The sequence below is a fragment of the Bos javanicus genome, chromosome 3 (assembly GCF_032452875.1).
Source record: "Bos javanicus breed banteng chromosome 3, ARS-OSU_banteng_1.0, whole genome shotgun sequence".
NCBI lineage: Eukaryota > Metazoa > Chordata > Mammalia > Artiodactyla > Bovidae > Bos > Bos javanicus.
Genome location: NC_083870.1, coordinates 54,207,517 through 54,215,633, shown reverse-complemented (window position 1 = coordinate 54,215,633; position 8,117 = coordinate 54,207,517).

The window sequence follows — 8,117 nt, the reverse complement described above, 5'->3', positions numbered from 1 at the left end:
AAGGCCAGATAGTAAACACTTTAGGATTTGCAGGACATAGGTCTCTGTCACAACTATTCAGCAGAAGCATACATAGACAAAGATAAACAAATGGGTGTGGCTATGTTCCCATAAGACTTTATTTACAAAAGTAGGCAATGAGACAGATTTGGCCTATGGCCATAGTTTGTCCACCCCTGGTTTAGTTAAGTGTGCTGCTGCTACTACATGCTAGGGGTTGTCACCTTCTCATGTATCGTTGTCTTACAGGATAAATGGAATGGCCCAAGTCCAAGGTCTCAGTCTGAGTGTCTACTTCTATGGCAATTTGGGTCTAAGTATCCTTATTATTTTGGAGCAGAGAGACAGAAAAGGAATATGCTTTCTGTCCATCTGTCTGAGCATCATCCAAGTGAGTTCCTGCCTGGGTCCTTCAGCCAAGCATCCACATGTCTACACAACTAACTGTCCAACTCCCAACAATATACCACTGCCAGTAGCTCCTACAGAGGCCGAAGAGGAACAAGGGTGATGGCAGATAGTCAGTGGTAATGGGGAAGAGGCTGGTTTGGTTGTGGGACTCCTGTTGCGGGTCTACCATCCTCTTTGAGTGAGGAAGCCTAACATCTGGGTACATGTCAAGGTGACTTCCTCCAGCCTGAGTAAGCTGTGCTTTACTGAAATACATCCAGACTTTCCTGCCTGCATTTGCTGGACTGCTCATTTCAAGCACAGGTTAAAGTACACGGTTTCCATGGAAGCAGCACAAGGCCAAACCTAAGCTATAAAGATTTGCCGACACTGCCACCAAGTGGCAACTCAAAATCATGATCTATCTCCAGTAATATATGAATTTTGCTGCAACAAGATCTTTGTTGAATTCAATATAAATTCAATATAGAATCTATAGAAATTCAACTATTAAAAAGTGTGAATCCACATATACAAATATATTACATGCATGCAATGATCATTTTGATTCCATAAGTTTCTTAACATAAACACTGGCTAAACTCCAGTACTTTGGCCACCTCATGCGAAGAGTTGACTCATTGGAAAAGACTCTGATGCTGGGAGGGATTGGGGGCAGGAGGAGGAGGAGAGGAGAAGGGGACTACAGAGGATGAGATGGCTAGATGGCAGCACTGACTCGATGGACGTCTCAGTGAACTCCGGGAGTTGGTGATGGACAGGGAGGCCTGGCGTGCTGCGATTCTTTTGTGATCCCATGAACTGCAGCCCGCCAGGCTCCTCTGTCCATGGGATTTCTCAGGCAAGAATACTGGAGTGGGTTTGCCATTTCCTTCTCCAGGGGACCTTCCCAACCCAGGGATCGAACCCACATCTCCTGCACTGGATTCTTTACCCTTGAGCCACCTGGGAAGCCCCTGTAAGTTCTCTAAAGGTTAATTGAAATGAAGAGAGAAGTAGTACGGTCTTAAGCTCCTTTGGAAAGAATGTTTATTCTTGGGTTCTCCCTCCCAGAAAAGAGACATGGATGCACACAGTTTATTTGAGAAGCAGTGACAAGAAGCCAGAAGAAGGGTGAAGGAGGATAGCGAAAGTAAGAAAGGGAAAATGGAAAAAGTCAAAAAGGTGAATTATTGAGCTTGTTACCCTGTGGGAAACTGCAAATCAATCTCAAGATGGATATTCTGAAGAACTACACTGAATGCGTTTCTGAAGTGACCCTTTGAAGGACAACGTGAGGATTTTTCCAACAATGTTTCCCTTCAATTGAGAGTTACCTTAGAGGTCTTTAACCCCTCTAAACTTCTAGGCTGTGCTTGTGTAAAATGAGCTGCCTTTCATAGCTTGATAAAAGGCCTGAGAAAGGATGGATAAGACACTCGAGTAGGACATAGAAGTATGCTAACTGGTACCATAAGTGCAGTGGGTTTGAGAACGGAGGCAAGAGGCAGAAGGAGCAGATAGTAAGTACTGGAAATTACTGGAGAATCCCAGGGACAAGGGAGCCTGGTGGGCTGCCATCTATGGGGTCGCACAGAGTCAGACATGACTGAAGCGACTTAGCAGCAGCAGCAGCAGGAATTGCAAAATACAGTGACCTGATCTGAATAATCTTTTCAAACAAAGCCTTGTACTGAAAACAAGTTAAAATTCTGCATTTAAAATGTATCTTTTTAAAAGCAATAAAATTTTTGCAAGTTAGTAATGAATGACATCATTAGGTCAAATTTCACAGGAAAGTGAGCGTTGGGTGGAGCACGGAAGCTGCTTTTTCCCAATAACATTTGCCAAACAAGGGAATGTACCATCGGTTTTGAAGGCATTATGAGATAAGGGGCCAGAGTTCAAAAGCCAGAACTTGTCCAAAGAGTCTATGGGGATGTAATATACTACAGTTGCCATGGTGACCAGAGTTAACAGCATTCTACTGTATGTTTGAAAGTTGCTAAGAGAGTAGATGTTAAAAGTTCTCATTAAGTGAATATAATCTATACTAAAAAAAAAAAAAAAAAAACAACTCGTAGCAAACTAAAGGCCAGAACCTAATGACATCACTGGGAAATTATACCAAACATACAAAGAACAACTTACAACAGTCCTTCTTAAACTCTTCCAAAGGATTGAAGAAGAGGAAACACATCCAAAGTCATCCTATGAGGTCACCATCACCCTGATACAAAGATACTACATAAAAAAAAAGAAAAGTCTAGGCTTAAATTCCCACAGGCACTTTATAACAGCCAATGTGTATGTAGTTGTAACTGTAAAAATAAAGCTAATACTATTAGGGAGGGCATATATTAATACATGGGTTTGAAGCTTACTTCTTTTACGTATATCTTAGGAGTTAACTGTTCAATACTTCTATAATGTTATAACATTATCTATCTCTCCTCTCTCCTAGACTATTTCCTCAAAGTCTGAAATCACTGTTGTTTACCATGATACACACAATCAGTTCAGTTCAGTCACTCAGTTGTGTCTGACTCTTTGCGACCCTATGGACTGCAGCACACCAGGCTTCCCTGTCCATCACCAACTCCCAGAGTTTACTCAAACTCATGTCCATCAAGTCAGTGATGCCATCCAAACATTTCATCTTCTGTCATCCCTTTCTCCTGCTTTCAATCTTTCCCAGCATCAGGGTCTTTTTCAATGAATCAGTTCTTTGCATCGAGGGGCCAAAGTTTTGGAGTTTCAGCTTCAACATCAGTCCTTCCAATGAATATTCAGGACTAATTTCCTTTAAGATTGACTGGTTGGATCTCCTTGTAGTCCAACAGATTCTCAAGAGTCTTCTCCAACACCACAGTTCAAAAGCATCAATTATTCAGTCCTCAGCTTTCTTTATAGTCCAATTCTCACATCCATACATGACTACTGGAAAAACCATACCTTTGACTAGATGGACCTTTGTCGGCAAAGTGCTTTCTCTGTTTTTTAATATGCTGTCTAGGCTTGTCAAAGCTTTCTTCCAAGAGGCAAGTATCTGTTTTTTAATTAATTTATTTATTTTAATTGGAGGCAAATTACTTTACAATATCGTATTGGTTTTGCCATACATTGACATGAATCAGCCATAGGTGTCACGTGTTCCCCATCCTGAACCCCCTCCCACCTCCCTCCCCATCCCATCCCTCAGGATCATCCCAGGGCACCAGGCCTGAGCACCCCATCTCTTGCATCGAACCTGGACTGACAATCCATTTCACATATGGTAATATACATGTTTCAATGTTATTCTTTCAAATCATCCCACCTTTGCCTTCTCCCAGAGTCCAAAAGTCTGTTCTTTACATCTGTGTCTCTTTTGCTGTCTCACATATAGGGTCATCATTATTACCATCTTTCTAAATTCCATATATATGCATTAGTATACTGTATTGGTGTTTTTCTTTCTGACTTACTTCACTCTGTATAATAGGCTCCAGTTTCATCCGCCTCATTAGAACTGGTTCAAATGCATTCTTTTTAATAGTTGAGTAATATTCCATTGTGTATATGTACCACAGCTTTCTTATCCATTCATCTGCTGATGGACATCTAGGTTGCTTCCATGTCCTAGCTATTATAAACAATACTGCAATGAACATGGGGGTACACTTGTCTCCTTTAATTCTGGTTCCCTCGGTGTGTATGCCCAACAGTGGGATTGCTGGGTCATATGGTAGTTCTATTTCCAGTTTTTTAAGGAATCTCCACACTGTTCTCCATAGTGGCTGTACTAGTTTGCATTCCCACTAATAGTGTAAGAGGGTTCCCTTTTCTCCACACCCTCTCCAGCATTTATTGTTTGTAGACTTTTTGATAGCAGCTATTCCAACAAAGGTCCATCTAGTCAAGGCTATGGTTTTTCCAGTGGTCATGTATGGAAGTGAGAGTTGGACTGTGAAGAAAGCTGAGCACCAAAGAATTGATGCTTTTGAACTGTGGTGTTGGAGAAGACTCTTGAGAGTCCCTTGGACAGCAAGGAGATCCAGCCAGTCCATTCTGAAGGAGATCAGCCCTGGGATTTCTTTGGAAGGAATGATGCTAAAGCTGAAACTCCAATACTTTGGCCACCTCATGCGAAGAGTTGACTCATTGGAAAAGACTCTGATGCTGGGAGGGATTGGGGGCAGGAGGAGAAGGGGACTACAGAGGATGAGATGGCTGGATGGCATCACTGACTCGATGGACGTGAGTCTGAGTGAACTCCAGAAGTTGGTGATAGACAGGGAGGCCTGGCGTGCTGTGATTCATGGGGTCTCAAAGAGTCAGACACAACTGAGCGACTGAACTGAACTGAAATGAACTGATTCTGACTGGCGTGAGGTGGTACCTCATTGTGATTTTGATTTGCATTTCTCTGATAATGAGTAATGTTGAGCATCTTTTCATGTGTTTGTTAGCCATCTGTATGTCTTCTTTGAAGAAATGTCTGTTTAGTTCTTTGGCCCATTTTTTGATTGGGTCATTTATTTTTCTGGAATTAAGTTGCAGGAGTTGCTTGTATATTTTTGAGATTAATTCTTTGTCAGTTGCTTCATTTGCTATTATTTTCTCCCATTCTGAAGGCTGTCTTTTCACCTGGCTTAGAGTTTCCTTCCTTGTGAAAATGCTTCTAAGTTTAATTAGGTTCCATTTTTTTATTTTTGCTTTTATTTCCATTACTCTGAGAAGTGGGTCATAGAGGATCCTGCTGTGATTTATGTCAGAGAGTGTTTTGCCTAAGTTTTCCTCTAGGAGTTTTATAGTTTCTGCTCTTACATTTAGATTTTTAATCCACTTTGAGTTTATTTTTGTGTATGGTGTTAGAAAGTGTTCTAGTTTCATTCTTTTACAAGTGGTTGACCAGTTTTCCCAGCACCACTTATTAAAGAGATGTTTTCTCCATTGTATATTCTTGCCTCCTTTGTCAAAGATAAGGTGTCCATAGGTGTGTGGATTTATCTCTGGGCTTTCTATTTTGTCCCATTGATCTATATTTCTGTCTTTGTACCAGTACCATACTGTCTTGATTACGGTAGCTTTGTAGTATAGTCTGAAGTCAGGCAGATTGATTCCTCCAGTTCCATTCTTCTTTCTCAAGATTGCTATGGCTATTCAAGGTTTTTTGTATTTCCATACAAATTATGAAGTTATTTGTTCTGGTTCTCTGAAAAATACCGTTGGTAGCTTGATAGGGTTTGCATTGAATCTATAGATTGCTTTGGGTAGTATACTCATTTTCACTGTATTGATTCTTCTGATCCATGAACATGGAATATTTCTCCATCTCTTTGTGTCATCTTTGATTTCTTTCACTAGTGTTTTATAGTTTTCTATATATAGGTCTTTTGTTTCTTTAGGTAGATTTATTCCTAAGTATTTTATTCTTTTCATTGCGATGGTGAATGTAATTGTTTTCTTAATTTCTCTGTTTTCTCCTTGTTAGTGTATAGGAATGCAAGGGATTTCTTTGTGTTAACTTTATATCTTGCAACTTTACTATATTCATTGATTAGCTCTAGTAATTTTCTGGTGGAATCCTTAGGGTTTTCTATGTAGAGGATCATGTCATCTGTGAACAGTGAGAGTTTTACTTCTTATTTTCCAATCTGGATTCCTTTTATTTCTTTTTCTTCTCTCATTGCTGTGGCTAAAACTTCCAAAACTATGTTGAATAGTAATGGTGAGAATGGGCACCCTTGTCTTGTTCCAGACTTTAGGGGAAATGCTTTCAGTTTTTCACCATTGAGGATAATGTTTGCTGTGGGTTTATCATATATGGATTTTATTATGTTGAGGTATATTCCTTCTATACCTGCTTTCTGGAGGGTTTTTATCATAAATGGATGTTGAATTTTGTCAAATACTTTCTCTCCATCTATTGAGATAATCATATGGTTTTTATCTTTCAATTTATTAATGGGATGTATCACATTGATTGATTTGTAAATATTGAAGAATCTTTGCATCCCTGAGATAAAGCCCACTTGGTCATGATGTATGATCTTTTTAATATGTTGTTGGATTCTGTTTGCTAGAATTTTGTTAAGGATTTTTGCATCTATGTTCATCAGTGATATTGGCCTGTAGTTTTCTTTTTTTGTGGCATCTTTGTCTGGTTTTGATGTTAGGGTGATGGTGACCTCATAGAATGAGTTTGAAAGATTACTTTCCTCTTCAATTTTCTGGAAGAGTTTGAGTAGGATAGGTGTTAGCTCTTCTCTAAATTTTTGGTAGAATTCACTTGTGAAGCCATTTGGTCCTGGGCTTTTGTTTTCTGGAAGATTTTTTATTACAGTTTCAATTTCCATGCTTGTGATGGGTGTGTTAAGATTTTCTGTTTCTTCCTGGTTCAGTTTTGGAAGGTTATACTTTTCTAAGAATTTGTCCCATTTTTCCAATTTGTCCACTTTATTGGCGTATAGTTGCTGATAGTAGTCTCTTATGATCCTTTGTATTTCTGTGTTGTCTGTTGTGATTTCTCCATTTTAATGTCTAATTTTGTTGATTTGATTCTTCTCCCTTTTTTTCTTGATGAGTCTGGCTAATGGTTTGTCTATTTTATTTATCGTCTCAAAGAACCAGCTTTTAGCTTTGTTTTGTTTTTGCTATGGTCTCCTTTGTTTCTTTTTCATTTATTTCTGCCCTAATTTTTAGATTTCTTTCCTTCTACTAATCCTGGGGTTCTTCATTTCTTCTTTTTCTAGGTGCTTTAGGTGTAAAGTTAGGTTATTTATTTGATTTTCTCTTATTTCTTGAGGTAAACTTGTATTGCTATGAACCTTCCCCTTAGCACTGCTTTACTGAATCCCATAGGGTTTGAGTTGTTGTGTTTTCATTTCATTCATTTCTATGCATATTTTGATTTCTTTTTTGATTTCTTCTGTGATTTCTTGGTTATTCAGAAGCATATTGTTTAGCCTCCATATGCTTGTATTACCACATTGTGATCAGAAAAGATGCTTGAAATGATTTCAATTTTTTTATAATTTACCAAGGCTAGATTTATGGCCCAAGATGTGATCTATCTGGGAGAAGGTTCCATGTACACTTGAGAAAAAGGTGAAATTCATTGTTTTGGGGTGAAATGTCCTATAGATATCAATTAGGTATAACTGGTCCATTGCATTATTTAAAGTTTGTCTTTCCTTGCTAATTTTCTATCTAGTTGATCTATCCATAGGTGTGAGTGGGGTATTAAAGTCTCTCACTATTATTGTGTTACTGTTCATTTCCCCTTTCATACTTGTTAGTATTTGCTTTACATATTGTGGTGATCCTATGTTGGGTGCATATATATTTATAATTATTATATCTTCTTCTTGGATTGATCCTTTGATCATTATGTAGTGTCCTTCTTTGTCTCTTTTCATGGCCTTTATTTCAAAGTCTATTTTATCTGAGATGAGTATTGCTACTCTTGCTTTCTTTTGGTCTCCATTTGTGTGAAATATCTTTTTCCAGCCCTTCACTTTCAGTCTGTATGTGTCCCTTGTTTTGAGGTGGGTCTCTTGTAGACAGCATATATGGCTGTCTTGTTTTTGTATCCATTCAGCCAGGTTTTGTCTTTTGGTTAGAGCATTCAACCCATTTACATTTAAGGTAATTATTGATAAGTATGATCCCATTGCCATTTACTTTATTGTTTTGGGTTCGAGTTTATAAACCTTTTCTGTGTTTCCTGTCTAGAGAAGATG